Here is a 17,133-nt window from a genome sequence, read left to right as displayed (position 1 = left end):
CTGCTGGATGTGGTCCCTTTGCAAATGACCACAGTACATCCACGGGGGATGTGTGCTTCCTTGCTCCCCAGGCCAGGAGCTGTGAGTAGTGGGAGTATTGCTGACAGATTCCTGCCATTCTTCCACAGGTTTCCTCTATGCATCTGGCCACGTTGCCTTCCTTCCTCCAGGGATAGCAAAATAAAATTCTCTTCATAGCGAGCAGAATTGAGGAAATACTTGGGAGCTAATTCCCCTGGAGTTTATTTTCCCAAACATCTGAAGTTGCCAGCCAGGAATGCTCAGCAGCAGCTGGGGGGATTTGGGAGGGCTCCTAGAGGAGCAGGGTGTGCTCCAGCTGCTGGCTGGGAACTGCTGCCAGCTGCTGACTGCTGGTGGCAGCCAGGCCTGTTGATAGTAGGAACTGGGATGAGGCAGGCAGACCCCAGCTGTCCTCCCTCCTTTCCTTTCTTCCTCTGTTAGGGAATGTGGGGGCACTTCACCAGGGAGCCTTCTGAATACGGTGGTTATGGGCTGGGAGGCTGCCTCTGCTGTGGTGTTGGGCCGTCCTCCATCGCCTCCCTGGGGGATGCCCAAATGGCTGCCTTGAGCCCATTTTCCCCAGTCTGTGGGGCCGTGGTGCCTGTGGTACTGTAAGAGGCCAGGCAGCCCTACAGCCCTTCACCCACAGACATTCTCAGCCTCCCAAAACAGCCTAATCCTCCCCGCAACGCATGGCAATCCCCTTCCTGGGGAGAGGGGAGCCTGGCTGCAGAGCTCATTCATGTGACAAGCATGAAGAGGGGATCTGGGTCCCTGCCTGCTCCTACTCTGCCCAGGGACTTTATTCAGTTCTTTTGGGAGATTTGGGTTATGCTGAGTGTGCATCTCTGTCCAAGCACTCTGGACTGCTGCTCTGCAAACAAATGCTGCTGTTCCCAGCCGCTGCCAAGGTGCTGGTGGGGCCTGGCAGGGTGGGCAGCTGCTGGCAAAGGTCTATTGGTCCCAAAGCCAGCACTGCGTCTGACTGTGGCTGTCTGCCCTGGCTGGGACAGGGGCAGAGAGAATTACAGAATCATAGAGTGGTTTGGGTTGGTAGAGCCCTTAAAACTCCTCTCATTCCACTCCATGACATGGGCTGGGACACTTTCCACTAGGTTGCTACAAGCCCCATCAGCCTGGCCTTCAACGCTTCCAAGAAATGGCAGGGTGATCAGTGCCACCCATATTGCTGCTGCTAGCTGCCACCTTCCTGCTGTAGGTGGGTATATGGGCATGACCGTGCAGTGCCCATCCTGACTCCCACAAAGGCTTGGAGATGAGCGATGGCTGTGGAGACACTTCCTCCAGCATCACTCAAACCATCCTTCTTGCAGCTGAGGAGCAGGAGGAATCTGTAGGACGAGCTCCTGACCCGCAGGGAAGTCTTTCTCTTCCTCCACCTTGGGCTGCCTGTGGGGCAGGGGTCTGTCCAGGTTTGTGCCCTGGCACAGACTGAACACCCTTGTGCGACGAGCAGCCTGATTTAGCCCTGATGTTGGAGAGTCCTGTCTGTGGCCTGTCACGACATGGCACAGGGATAGATGTACAGGAGTGGGCAGATGGAGGGGGCCATGGCTCAGCCTTTGCTGCCTGGGCTGGGCTCTGAGGAAAAACAGCAGCCCCTTTAAAGGAGCAAAGCTGAATTGCAGGAGACAGAGCATCAATGCGGGATGGTCATAAATAATTTTCAGTGCACATTATACTCTATTAATGAGAGCCCTTTGCTGTGTTAGGGTGGGGGGTTGAGCAATGCCCCACTGTCATAGAGCAGGTCTGGGAGGGGGTGGTGAAGGATGCCCCCCTGTCATGGAACTATTCCAGAGGGCGTGAGGGATGCCCCAATGCCACGTGGAGATGGGGCACAGCACATGCTCAGGGTGACTCTGTGGGGCACAAGCTGTGTTCACTGCAAACACTGCCAAGGACAAACTGCTGCACTTTGCTCAGGCTTTTCCTCTGGGCGGACCCAGGACCTTTGCTCTGCTTCAGGCAGAGATTTTGGCATCCCCGTGTTGCTCAGGTGCAGCCTGAGCATGTCTATAAAATAATTTAGGAGCTCTCTTTCAAGTTTCTTCCTGCATAAAGGGAAGAAACAGTAAGATGGGGTGATTTAATAGCTGCCAAATAAAAGGCAAAGCAAGACATTAGCTGGAAATGTCTAGTTCTCACTCAGCCAAACACCAAGAAATCATTATGTTCAGTTATGGGATATTGCCCTGGAATATCAGCTTACTAACTGTAATTATTTCTGAATGGACATTATAATCTGCTGGACAGGGCAGTGACAGTCACCACAGCTGGCTGCCGGGCACTGTTTTTCCCAGGAGTTAAGGCTGCCTTGGTTTATAATCCAGCAGGATCAGATGTTCCTGCTCTGCCAGAACACCACCCTGGCAGTAATTGCTTTGGCTCCTTGTGATACATTGGGGTGTTGGCTGTGTACCCACAGCTTCCCAAAGGGTATGGTGAGGTGTCCCCCATTCCCAAGGGTGGGACAGGGTAAGTAGAACAGGACAGTCCTGTCCCCTCTGCATACATGTGCCAGGGGCTGTGGAGCTGTTGGTTTTTGGGAGAACTGCAGCAGTTCTGGGCAAGCCTCCCATGCACCCCAACCACCATGCTGTTGGTGTTCCTGCCACTGCCATGGGCATATGGGGCTGGCATGGAGACCATTGTGGCCATCGTCCCTCCTCACCACTCCACGTGCTGCCCACACTGCTGTGTCCATGTAGGCTCTTAAGCTTCTAGTCACCAGAGCATCTCCTGCCTATTACCCAGACCTCGGGATCCTGATGAGGGCTAATCACAGAGGGGGTCTCTGACCTGCTTGCCCCAGCAAGGACTCTGGGCTGCTGGACAGAGAAGCAACTCCACGATGCTGGAGGTCAGAAGGGAAATAGGGACACGCAGTTCCCCAAAATAGCTTTTTGATGCCATGGCTACACTGATGCCAAAGAGAGCATCCATGCATCAGCGCGGGGGATCCCCACATGGGTGGGCAGAAAGGTCCCGCTTGCTGTGGGGGGGGACCGGGGGGGACCGGGCGGGGCCGAGTGGACGGGTCAAGGTCAAAGGTCAAACCGCTCTGTTCTCCCTGCGGCCGTTCGCGGCGGGGCCGCCAGAGGGCGCCCTGCGGCCTGGATAATTCCCGGGACGAGAATTCCCGGGATCATTCCCAGCCCTCCCCAGCATCCCATCCAACCGCCCTCCGACAGTGCCACGCTATTCCCCCTTGTCCTGCCACTCCAGGCTTTTGTTCAAAGTCCCTCTCCAGCTCCTTTAGGCACTGGAAGGGGCTCTCAGGTCTCCCTGGAGCCTTCTCTTCTCAGGCTAGAAAACAGGGCATGTTCTACAGCTAAAGTAAAACACTTGCTGCTGACACATCGTGCTCGGTGCTGGTCCTCTGGCTAGTTTGTTGGTAGAGGTAATGGACTTTGTCTAGAGAAGAGGAGGCTCGGGGGGCACCTTATCACTCTCCACAGGAGGTTGTAGTGACGTGGGAGCTGGTCTCTTCTACTGTAAGAGTAGAGTAAGAGGTCCAGAGGAAATGGCCTTAAACTAAGACAGGGGAGATTCAGATTAGACACTAATTTTTTTTTTTTTTTTTTCATGGATAAGAGTGGTTGGGCACTGAAATAGATTGCCCCAGGAAGGCATGGAGTCATCATCTCTGGAACAGATGTCTGGATCTGGCACTAGGTGATGTGGTTTAGTGACTTGGGGGTTAGAGTGGCAGTGCTGGGTTAATGGTTGGGCTGGACGATCATAAAGTTCTCTTCCAACACTGATGATTCTATGATTCTACAATTCTATTCTACAACAGCTTTCTTTAGCCTTCAACTTAAAAAAACTAAACTAACCAAAACAAGAAAAAGTGGGAAAAATAAGTACCAGCACTCTCAGAATGTCTTTGTGCAAGTAGAACAAGTAGGATGAATGCACAGCGGGATTGAATTAGGAAGTGCTGCTCTCCATGGCTTCAGAGAAACAAGAAAGAAGGAATGAAAGCAAAGTGTGGGAGGGGAATTAAACTTCATAGAGATGGAACTCTGAGCATCTCACTGAAATGACCTTCAGCTGTGAAGCCTAGAGGAAACCCACAGGATTCAGCATTGCTGTCCCTCAACCTTTCCTGGGAAGCTGAAGGCAAGTGCCTGGCCCTGATATTGGTGAGAATTAAAACTTCCTCACAGCAGAAAATCCATCTGCTGCCTCACAAGGACCTGAGCACATAGCCACCATAATTTGACACACTGAATCACTTAATTTACAGGATTTATGGCCTCCAGTGCTTCCTATGTTTAGTCTACTCTCTCCTGTTAATCCATAATCCACTATTATAACCCTTAGGAAATTATTTATAGATTTTTTTCTTCAGTTTCCATCTTGGACATGGTACCTGTCAGCATCACAAATGGCTCCAGAGCCTCTGGGCTGGGAGGTTGGATACAGATGGGTGTAGGGGAAGGGCCAGAGGAGATAACAGGGCTACCTGCCTGGCAATGAAGTTGTCCTGTGCCCCCGTGTCCCTGCACAGCACCAAGCCACAGCTGCCCTGGTCCTGCCTACACCAGAATGGTGTGGCATGGTCTGGATTGGAGAACACTGGGCACCAGCTGGACACAAAGCACCAGTAGCCCAAATTCCAATGGCCACTGGGCTACTGGTCTGTATAAAGTTATTTTCCTGTCACTGCAGCCACTGTTGGCAGTCTGAGCACAGCTGTGCCGTTGACTGCTCAGTGTGCTATTTCCAGAATTAATGCTCAATCGGCCAGGGGCAGGGATTATTACAGGGAAACTGCAACTAAATAGGTTGTTAACAAGTTGATTTAAAATTCATAAATGAGGGGGGGAAAGATAACAGGGCAGAGAACTGCAGGCTCAAATTAATTGAAACTGTTTGATGAGGAATCAGTGAGGTGGGGAATGAGATAAGGGAGGAGGACTAAAGTGTACTTAGTGGATCCAGAAAGGGGGAAAGAGCAGACAGGGGCTGACCTCGTACCAGGGGCTGCAGAATGGCCTTTCTGCCCCTAACAGATTTGCTTAGGACCACAATAGCCTGGGTACTATGCCAGGGGATGTGGAAAGGCACAGTCACATCTGAGGAGGACCCAGTGGTGGGTGTGAGGATGAGAGGAGTGTGAGGAGGGACAGAGGAGGAGGATGGAGAAGAAAGAACAGTGACAGAGACAGCTCCAGGTTCTGGGTTGGTGCTGGAGAGGCACAGCTGCTGCAGGAAACCAAGAAGGAAAGGAAAGGTGGCTGCAGTGCTTCTGCCAACGACTTCTCTACCATCATCACATGTCTTCTCATGGTGGATTTGCATAGATGAGGCTTGGAAGACCAAGCTGAACACATCCAGTCACTCCTGTTGTGGCTCAAGACATAAGCAAAGCCAGGTAGACAAAGGTTCCAGCTTTTGTCCTATTATGTCTAGTCCTTACTGAAAAAGAATATATGCATTTTAAAATGGGTTGGGGTGGGAAAGAACATTAAACTCATCTTGTCCCACACCCTGCCATGGGCAGGGACACCTTCCACTAGAACAGATTGCTCCAAGCCTCATCCAACCTGGCCTTGGATACTTCCAGAAATGGGGCAGCCACAGCTTCTCTGGGCAAACTGGTGCCAGGGCCTCACCACCGTCACAGGGAAGAATTTCTTCTGTATATTTAATGTAAATCTGTCTTTATCTAGTTTAAAATTGTTCCCCCTTGTCTTATCTGCCTATGTAATGTCTCTCTCTTATTTATAAGCCCCCTGCTTAAGGCATGGGAAAGGGCTCCAAATTCTCTCTGGAGCCCTTCCTTCTCCAGGTTGAATAGCCCCCACTCTCTCAGCCTGTTACACTACTTTCATGTTAAGCTTTGTCACATCTCTTGGGAGAGGCAGCTCCATGGTAGCACAGGATGTGCTGCAGGGACGATGCCTATGCACAGCCTGGCATGCTGACTCCCTGTCTCAAATAAAGACCTGCTCCCAAACAATTTGCAAACAGGAGACATACATAAAACTCAATTACAAATATTCCAGCTTTGTTTTCACTCTTGGTGACTTGTCACTTTGGCAAACATTGGTGTTCAAAACCATTAATCATCTGGGCTTCATTTGTGCCATCCGGCTCCTCACCTCCTGAGCCAGCAGGTCTGAAATACTTTCACTGTGTATTTAACTTCCCAAATGATTTATCAAGCACAGCACACAATTAAACTGCCTTTCTGTATCCATTAGCCAGTGTATCGATCTTCTTCTTGCTGCCTTCTCTGTGAGCTGTGGGTCTCAGATTTGGTTAAACCATAAATATTATTGCACATCTCCCTAAAATCCTACTGATGAGCCTACACTGAGCATCAGTGGGTTTGCACCACTCTGCCTGTCTCCAGCTTTACAGGACATTCTATCAGCCCCTGGGGTCAAACATCAGCTGCTGGTCACAAAAGGCAAGAGTAGGTGCAGAAATACCAGATGTCTCAGCAAATCCAAAGCTTTTCACTGCAGGGAACCATGGAGAGGGAGGTAGAGGCTCCTGGTTGCTCCAGCTCTGGAGACAAGGCCACACTGGGATGTGCCCACAAATGGGTTTGGGGATCGTGGCTGTCCAGTGCCAGCATGATGTGGTGGGATCTCAAAACATTCCCAAGCTTCAGAAATGCTGTAGAGCATGTGGCTGGTTTATCTCAGTGCAAGGTTAAATGCCACACAAGAGGTAATTAAGTGACTTGCCCCAGGCTACACAACACATCGAGGGAAGGCTGGAGATTAGAAACCAGGTGTCCTCAGTGTCCTCAGTTCCTCTGCTCTGCCCTTCCCACCAGATAGGTTCCTGCCTTCTCATTTGAAAAGTCGCAGCTTGTGTTTGCTCTTTCATGCTTTGCACTTTGAATGAACTTCTTCCGGGGACCAGCGGCAGGAAGGCAGTTCATGCCACGGGCTGGCACAGGGATGTGTCAGTAGGGGATGGGAGCTGTGGGGACAGCTCGGGCTGGGGAGCCAGCACCTGGGAAGGGATGCCCAGTTTGTCAGGCACAAAACCCTGTGCTGTGGCTTCCGGGGCTTTGCAGGAAGGAGGAACCCAATGAGGGTTTGCAGGGGGTGTGGAGGAGGTGAAATGTGGAATGAATTTGAGGACCCAGAGTCAATCTGTTTTATTCAGCTAAAATTGCGAAGGCTAAAAACTAGGATTATTTTTGCACATATTACTTTGAAATGCAAATTCTAATGCCAGCTTAGATACCTGTTCAGTCTCACAGGGTTAAAGGACAACGGCCAGTTAAGAACTTGAAAAAAAATCCATTTCCACATAACACTTTGTACTATCAGGCAGCATTTAACCCCTGTTTCTTCTACCTGTCTGATTTCCATATATCCAAGAGTGAGAACTCTTTTGTACTTTGCAAATAGCATGGAGTTCCAAGCAGTGTCTGGTTCTCACTTCATCCTGTTGGGATTTACAGTGAATGCCAGATGCTGTGGTATCAGGGAATTACCAGGCTTTGCCTGTCCATCACAGGGAGTTCCTTTTTTCCTCTCTTCTCTCCATTATTAACTAAAGCTGCTGGGTTTTCTTTCATTGTTAATGTTACTTAAACCCAGATGGATTTACAGACTCCCAGTCCTGGTCTTGAGCACAGGCTCCTCTCCAGCACACACTCCAGAGGGGTGTTAATTAGACAAGGGGGGTGTTAATTAGACAAGGGTGCAGTGGCAATAACACATGGTGAATGTTCAGTCCTCCCACTCTCTGCGTGTGAAGCGGATCAATAAGCAATTCAGCCATTAGAAATAAAGCTACTCCCATTATCTGCTGATCAATAATTCATTAGTTTTGGACGTACCTGCCTTGGAGCACCTCTGGAAGGAGAGAAGCTTGGAGCAGGCAGACCAAGGGCAAGGCAGGGGATGCAGCAATGTTTTTCCCCTCCAAAACCCCTGTGAACCATTGATGACTGAGGAGAGTGGGATTTTCTACACCCCAGGTCTGTATCTATGATTAAAGTGCAATTGTAAACAGCTTTTTATTATTGCACATGCCCAACCTCCCCATCCCCCCTGCCCTCCCACTGCTGCTCCCCACTGCCCCAACTGGAAATGCTGACAGTAATAAATGACTGGCAAAACAATTATACACATTAAGCTGAGAAGTATGAAGCTGAGGTCAAAACTATTTTCTTTCTCTAATTATATGGAGGTTAAATTCATTTTGCCAATAAAAGCGACACAGAAGGTCATGGTGAGCAGGTGGTCACGCTGTCCCATCAGGAGCTGCCTCTGCAGCCATCCTCCCCTGTGCCCCAAAATCAGTTGGTGCATTTAACTAGAACATTGAACTGTAAGAAAGCCCAAACCTAGGCAAGAGCTTTTTGCTTCATTTATGGTTCTCTTTTTACTTTCAGACTGCTTCCCAGCTTCTTGAGTCAGCGCTCAGCTGGCTGTCCTGCTCTTTGAACATGAGCCAGCCCTGAAACAAGGGTGTTCAGTCTGAAATCATGTTTATGAAACTGTAACAGGGTTCGTTACTCTGTTAATGCACCATATAAAAAAAGCTATGAAAATCAACTTCCAGGTATAACAACCTGCTCACTTCCAGCTGAATTGTCTTGGCTGCTTTATAACTGACTTTATCCTCTGCAGAGAAGGGAAAAGAGCCTCATTCTGCAGAGCTGGGATGTTGTGCCCATCCTGCCTCATGCCCTGCTCCTACCTCCAGGCCCCACCTGCAGCTGGGGTGACCCTGGATAATCCCCTGGGATGGGCTGGGGAGTGGAGGTGACTGGAGCACCCATCACTGTGCTCCTTGAATGTGTGGCCTCTTGTGGACAATGCTGGTGATGGTGGCATCAGAGGTGACCTTGAGCTTCCAGAACCTGAGCAGTTTCAATTTTTCCTGGGTATTAACAGAGTCTCCTGGGGAAAAGCATGTCATTGGCTTTCCAAGCACTGGATTGCCTTTCACTGGATCCCATCTGCAGGAGTCAGCATTTCCCACAGCCTCACTGCCTTGGGGAGTGCCTTCAAGCAGAGGCAGAACATGGCAGTAGCTTTTGCTGGTCCCTGGTACCCGCCACCCACCAGCCATCAGCAGCGGGACTTTTTCACTTCCAGGAACAGCTGACTCTGGCAGGGGCGAAGGACCAGGTGGGAGCATCCAGCAGCACCCCTGAGCCGTGTGTGGCACTGGATGGGGTGAGTTGGGCACAAACACCAGGACTCTCCACTGGGTAACGTTTCTCCTAAGAGCTCCTGCTGGCTGGCTCTGGAGTATCTGATTGTGGCTGAATATCTCCTGTCCTATGCTGGGAAAGCGTTTCCATGCCTTAAAATTAGCTGTGATGAGTTTATACTTTCCTCAAATCAAAGACCTGAGACAATTATCACTGCAACAGCTGTTCCTGGAATCACGAAGTGCACTGGAGAAGGAGGAGGAAGGGACAAAGAGAAGGGAGAAAGCATTCTCAACTTTTCCAGGCACCATGCTTGTGCCAAGCCCTCACACAGGGCATGGCATCAGTCAGAAGAGTGGTCCCTGACCTGTGACAGTTCCTGAGGCCATCACTCCCACAGGGTTTATGATGCAGATGCCAAGGTGTGCAAACTCCTCACACCTATCCTGGAAAATGACAGCATAATGAGCCATTTCCATTTGCTGCCTCCTAATCTGGCTGGAAACATCACAGCACATGGCAGCAAAATGCTGTGTTTAAATCCATAATGACTCCTGGCACTATTCCTAATATAAATCAAGGGGGGTGCAGTTATGGAGAGAAGGTTTTTATGACCCTATCTTCATATCATCTGTCAAAAAGACAATTTGGCCTCTGCAGTATTCATCTATTTTTATCTAGACATGTGCAGTTGTTACTTCTATGCTATCACCTTCCAAATGGTGAGATTTATTTTTTTCCTGTTAGCCTCAGGAATTGCTTCCAATCCCCTGGATGCTGTGGGTGGGTAACTAATGGATACACATTTATGGCCTGATGTAAAGTGTTTGAAAAGCCCTTTGAAACCCACTGAGTGGGTTGAGGATGGCACAGAGTGCCACAGAAGCGGCAAAGTGTCGGTTGCACTTCCGTTGCTGTGACTGTTTCCCATTCCTCATGGAAAGCTCTGACGACACCCTTAAGGGGAAGCAATCTCTACATGAGCCTCTGAAAAAGCTGTTCCAGCAAACCAACAGCTGGAAGTTGCTCTGTTCTTTCCCTCCCATTCTGTGAAAATGCCCTTTGAGCATCACATTAACTAAGTGGGAATTTGCCCATTTTTCCTGGAATAGAATCTAGTAACAGTCCTAGCAGGCACAGCTTCCCTGTGCCTGTGTGTTTGCAAAGGGACACCAGGATGGACTCATATCCTTTAACTTCTGCAGCCTCTGCTGTTGGATAGCAACATAGATATGGAAAGCATGAGGGAATCACAGAAATAATGATTTTTTTTTTTTTCAAAACGATATAATTCGGAAACAGCTTTTCTATTTCCACTTTATTGGGTATTTTTATTTGAGCAGCTGTTCTCTTGGTGTTGATCTTAAACCTGTTTCTTTCATTCCTAAAGAAAGAAATTTTTTATTTTTGTGGCTATAGAATTCAGCTTCAGAGGTCACTTACTGTTTCCAAGTTCAATGCACTCTGGAAGGAATCTATATTCTTCTCCTATGGTTCCTGGGCATGAAAGCAATCTCTAAATACTCAGAGGATGAAATGAGGTCAAACCTGCAATTCCACATGGCTACTGCTGAGGGAAGCCAGCACTCCAATGCACTGCTTTGTTTCTGTCAAAGCAGTTTAGAAAATAGCAATGGGAAATTATTTTGCAATAAATAGAAACTTACAAGCACAGATGGGCTGCAGCCTCGGGTTTTCCTTCAAGCTATTCTCCTAAAAAGAGATTGGGAATTGCGATTGGCTGCATTAAATTGGTAGGTGAAGGACAAGCTGTTTTACATACAAATTATTACAATCGTGTCATTTACAAATTCCTCTTATGCACTAAAGCCTTCGCGAGTCCACCAGCATAGGGCTCAAGCCTCAAGATTTCCCTTTGCATGTGGGTTAAAATGGTGCTCAGAGGTGGGGAAACAGCATCCAGCACCTCACAGCTCCTACGGAATGGACACTTCTCTCTGTGTCTCTCTGAGTATTGAAGCAGGAGCTGAAGAAGTGCTGCCAGCATTTGTTCAGAAGTGGTGGAGCTGAGACCCTTCCTGGTGAGCTGGGAGGAAATGCTCTCCAGTGCATCATCTGGGACTGGCTCAGGTCAGCAAGGCCAGACCCCTCTCCATTCCCCACGGGAGGATCATAGAGTCCTTATCAGTAAGGCTGGAAGAGATCTCCAAGATCATCAAATCCAGCCTTTGGCCAAATGCCACCATCCCCGCTTAGCCTGGATGTGTATGTACCCCCACATTGTGGATGGGGGTGTCCCGAGCCAGGGGTTCTGCAGAGACACCCAAATGCTGCATGGGGGCTGCACATTACCCTGGAACTGCTGTACCAAAGCATTTCCCTTTCTTCTCTGAGCTGTTTATCTGGAAGCCTCCATTGTATCTGAGGCTCAGTGAGGGTGTTAATTACACTGTGCTCTTTTCCAAGATGGGTATTACAATGCTTTCCCTGCTGCAGCTGGGGGATTTTATAAAATTGTTGATACCCCATTCTGGAGAAAATGAATGTTCCCCGAAATGTGTGTAAAAATTTCACACAATTCAGCATTTGCAGGGGTTGCAATTAGCTAAGCCAGTGCAGAACCTCCCAAAATAACCAGCTCCTTTCTTTTCTGGTGCTTGTTATAACAAACAGAGGTTTTTGAATGTTTTCTCACCATCAGATTGTAGTTAGATTCAATACATATAATAGAGGATAGAAAACCAGTTTCTTTTTAAGCCTGTTCTTACAAAAAAAACTTCCCATCCTCCAGCGACCTGCATTTGAAGTAGCTTGAAATACTGACAGAATTTTGCTATATGAAATCCAGGAAAATGTCAAGATTCATGGAACATACACCTGCTTAAGTGTCCCTTTATGTGCTCAGAAGCTCAAATCCCTTATAAAGTTAAACTGATACACAAATTAGGATTTATGTATGTATAGATATACATACACAATCTACCTTATCTCCTGCATTTTCTATTTCACGTGTCAGCAACTCTGTATAGAAAAAAATATTATATGTATAAAGAATCTTTGCTCTGGCTGTAAAACTGCAGGTGTCTCTGGGTGAGAAACATTATCTGTTTAACTGTGCAGAGCAGCACTACAAATCCATACAATATGAGGCAACATTATTACATTGCTATTTCCCATGGAGTTTGGACAGCATCCTGTCAGCCAGGCTTTCTGTGTGAAATGGCAGAATTTGGGCAGGGATTGATAAGGTTTCATTTCTTCCATAGTATTCCTGGAAGTGTTCAAGGCCAAGTTGGAGGGGGCTTGGAGCAACCTGATCTAGTGGCAGGGGTTGGAATGAGATGAGTTTTAAGGACCCTTCCCACCAAAACCATTCCAGGATTCTATATATCCCTTCTCTTGCTGAAAGGGTTATAAAACCTTTAATTGCCTAAGCAACTGAGTTTTTTCCTTACCTGGAGGAAGACGTGGATTTCTGTGCCCTCAGACTGATATAGCCCAGCAGTGCTGTCTGCTGAAATCAAAGTTTGCTTTCGGGAGCTGCCAATCCTTTTTCTTTTTTAATCTGTCAGCCCAGAGTTTTGACCAACAGTGAAAAATAAGCTGTTTAAAAGTAAGTTTAAGCAACTCTGTATGTGTAGCTCATTGAAGTAAAAAAAATTGCCCACTGCAGCTTCAAGATCTTCATAATTAATACATATAAATGATTGATTGACCTCAAAACTTTGTGACAGAAAATCTATTCACTTGTCAATCATCTCAAGAAGAGCTGCCATTTAAAAAGGACTAAGACAGATGGCACCAATGAATTGTGCCACAGTGAAATGAAACTACATCAATTTTTCAGTTTCATCTACAATGGAGTGTCACCATGTTCATTTACAGAACCTGTGTGCAGGACCACGCACCATATGTAAAACAACTGACTGAGGCTGAGGGAAGGGTAAGAATTTGGTAATAAATTACAGCAGGAGATGGAAACAGAATGAGAAATGCTGTACCCAAGATATGGTTTGCCAAAGGCCAGGTCTAGAGCACCTGATGGAAAGGAGGAAGCTCAGTGGAGCTTCCAGAAGCTGGTGGCTCTGAACTTCCACATGTTCTTCTGAGGAGCTGGATGAAGCTCTGCAGACCTTTGTAAAACGGTGGGAAAATGTGATTTGTGAACTCAAGTTCCCCAGTACTACATATATAGGGATGGCTCATTGTGACGTGCAGCAGCAGAGACTGGTGAGGCGTGACCAAAAGTAATTTTGGCTTGACAACAAGCAGGGAGGCTGGGAACGCTGCTGTCACCCACCAGTCTCCCACCTCTGCTGGAACACTTTGCATTGTAACCTGTGCTTCTGGACCAAGGGAAAGAGGAGAGCAGCACCGTCCTCTGGTCCCTCAGAGCTCTGGCTGTACACAGAGAAGGCTCGGTTCAAGGTAACTCCCAAGGACTGCCCACATTTGCCTTGAAGCCCAGCTTTTATAACCACATTTTTGTAAACTGATAAAGATGACAGCTTTATCAGCATCCTATTCCAGCTCCTGCCAGGCTGGTTTTATCACCCAGCCAACACTGCTCCCATTCATCCCTACCTGGATGCTGTAGCTGGTGTTTTGTGATTCATACTTTTGGTTTCCCTAAATTGGATTATTTCAATCTGAGGTCCTTTGGGCTGCTGCAGACTGTTCTGGCATAGTGCTGGGCTGCAGCTCAGTGTAACACAGAATTTTTGGCTGTGATCCCTGTTATGGGTAATCTTCATCCACTTCCTTGCAGAGGAGATTGAACTAAAGCTCTGTGGGGTGCTCTGCCCTCTTCACCCCACAGGAATCTCCCTCCTTCCTCTTATAATTCATGTGGTTTTGAGCCAGCCATGGGGTTGCAGAGCTGGGGCATGTCCAAGTCATGTTCTTAACCCAACTCTGAACTTACTTGCATAGAAAATGTTACCAGGTTAAAACATTAAAATGTTAATTTTCCCTTTCTGAGTGGAGTTGTTCTTCGTTCTGCTGTGTCAGCTCACCTCCCATTTTCCACACTGACAATAACCCCATCCTGGGGCTGATCCTGGTGGGACTATGTCAACATCCCAGCCTTCATCCTGCCACTGTGTCACTCAGTAGATAGTATCCAAAAGGTTATTTTGTTGGCATATACTGTATTTACTGTACACAGTAAATAGACTTAAATATTTGATCGAGGGAATCAAAATATTTTTCCTTTGCTTGCTCCTTTACAGGAGTTTGAGTTGATTTTTAGTTTGTCATTGGTAATTAAGAGTGGAAATTACCACTTCTAATTCCTCATTTTATTGTCCTCTGGTGCAGACAAGTTTCTGGTATCAGGGAATTTGCTGTCTGTGCCATGCACTCACATGGGTGAGAGAGGTGTGGAGCTCACTGTGTAAAGAACCATTAGAAGTGGCTCCAGGAGTCAATAAGCTCCCAGCTTCAGTTGTGTTATCAGTATTGATTCAGTTAAAAATTATTTATCTTAATCCTAGGCCTGCAGCTGCTGTTGGTTTAACCCTTTGGAGAAGGCGTGTTATGAAGGCATCTGCCTGGCTTCCAGGCTGTGGGAGGGTTTCTCCATGATGAAATCTCTCAGGGATTTTCTGCTGTGCTCTCCCCTGATAACTGACTGGAAGGTGAGATGAGTGGCAGAGTGGCTGGTACCTTGCTGGTACCTCGCTGGGATGTGAGTATTGATCCCACTCAGTGGATCTGGAAGGGGCTGGAGCATCCCAGTGCCAAACCCGGTATTCCCCCATCCAGGGGGTGTCCATTACTGCACTGGTTTCTCCTAAGACATTCATGCCATTTCTTGGCTTGACTGTGCCCCTTCACTCCCCTTAACCTCCCATACACCTTCCTCCTCCTTTGACTCTCCAGTATTAAACACTAGTTTCCCATTTATTCTCAAGAAAAAACATTCTTTAACTCCTAATAGCTTTCCTAAAGCCATAACCTGCTTTGTCTGCTGTTTAATAGGGAATCAATATTGTTGTAATACAATGAAATTTACATTGATTTGTCTCATTTTAACTGGCAGCTAAACCAATAAGGTATTAGTCCATGTGCTCCTACCAGGAGGCCCAGTCGGCTTCTTCAAGCCTGCCTCTTTGCCAATAATTAATTACAGAAATCTGGCATAATGTTTGCAGAGGGGGTTAGGCACAATTACTACTTGCAGCACTTTTCTAAATTAATGAAAAAGTGGAACCTGTCAGACTGAGATGTCTCTTAAACGTGCTCACATTGGCAGGTGCAGGCTGGACAAGGACATCCACCTTGCCAAATCATCATAGAATCCCAGAATAGTTTGGGTTGGAAACAACCTTAAGGCTCATCTCCTTCCAGCTCCCCTGTTACAGGCAGGGACACCTTCCACTGTCCCAGGTTGCTCCAAGCCCTGTCCAACCTGGCCTTGGAAACTTCTGGGGATCCAGGGGCAGCCACAGCTGCTCTGGGCACCCTGTGCCAGGGCCTCACACTCAGGTGGATCAACAGAGTTGAAGAGTGTGGAGCCCACACCTTGGAGCCATCAGTGGGTGCCCAATGTCCTGATGATCTTACACTTATATTGACTTTCACTGCAACCATCTAATTGCCATCATTTCAGCTCCCTGATGCACACCCTGTTCTTCCACTAAAAATGTGGTTTTAGCATGAACTGTCTGCTCTGGAGACAGGGGAAGTCAGTGTGAGCAGTGGTGCTCCTCTGCCAGTCTCAGCCCTGCTCTGTCCTTAACACAGCACAGGCAGCAAAGTGTGGGCTGGAGATCTGAGCCTGAGGTGTCCATGCCATGCTCTGAATACCTAATTAGCCAAACAGCTGCTGTAATTACAGCAGCACAACCTGCTGCAGGAGTATTCCCTAACTGGCAGCTTCAGGGAGTCCACTGCACATCTCTGTGGATCAGGAGGGACCTGAGAGGGACCTGAGATCGCCCATACAATGACAAATGCAGGGGGAAAGGTCAGGGTTCTTGTTGCTTTTGTTTCAAGAGCTGGTGTGGATCAACCAACAGGAAATCAAAAGGTAAAATGGATTTCAGGCCAAGGGAAAAGGAAGTTTGTCTCTGACTCAGGGGACTGGGAGAGCCATTTCTCGTTCTAACAAAGCAGTAATTAACTCAGAGACAGGCGGGACTACTCCTCTGAAACAGGAATGCTCCCAGCTGCAGTTTACATGGGATCAACGGTAATTCTGTTGTATTAATATAATTACCAGACAGTCCATTTCAATAACACAATCACAACCCATATTTCATTCCTCAATTAGAATTCTGATGAGAACAATTTCTAAGCCATAACCTCCTCACAAACCCACCACTAAAAAGAGAACAATCCAATAATTTGTCTCACTATGTTAAGCCAATTAGCTAGTGGCTACAGAGCAGAAGGGATTTTTCTTACTGGCTACTCATCAGCAGTGGAAAAAGAAGTTTCAGAGGACGTGCATCTGTCTCTTCAGAGGCCTATTTTTAAGATTGAGCCATTTCTCCAGTCTCTCAGTTCTGCCTTGGCTATGCTTTTCAATTTAGCTGTGGGGTTTTCCACTGTTTTTCCTGCTTCACCTTCCTGCACTTCAACAGTGTTTTCGTGCTGATGGTGACACCAGGCTTGTCCAGCTCCTGTTTCTGCACCCAGTGGAGGGAAGGGCAAGCGTGAGAGACAGCTGAGCTCAGAGAGGACTGAGACACCTGACTCAAAATTTTTGGACTCTCCCTGTCTCCTAGCTTGATCTGGTCCCAGCTGGTGATGCAGCAGGTCACATCATCCTCCTGCAGGTCCAACAGCCTCCAGAGCCTGCACTACCTCCTTCTCCAGAGCTGCTTCAGGCATCAGCTCTATATGTCCTAAATTTAAACAAATTACTTTTCCACCTCTCAAGGATAGCACAACAACATGCATGGGATGAATCCTGCTTACCTCATCACTGGAATTAGGGAGTAGAAATGTGATTGTTTGCCACAGGAAAGCAGTTCAGA

The sequence above is a fragment of the Vidua macroura genome, chromosome 24 (assembly GCF_024509145.1).
Source record: "Vidua macroura isolate BioBank_ID:100142 chromosome 24, ASM2450914v1, whole genome shotgun sequence".
Lineage (NCBI taxonomy): Eukaryota > Metazoa > Chordata > Aves > Passeriformes > Viduidae > Vidua > Vidua macroura.
The sequence above is the reverse complement of the archived record's forward strand: the minus strand, read 5'-3'. Positions refer to the sequence as shown.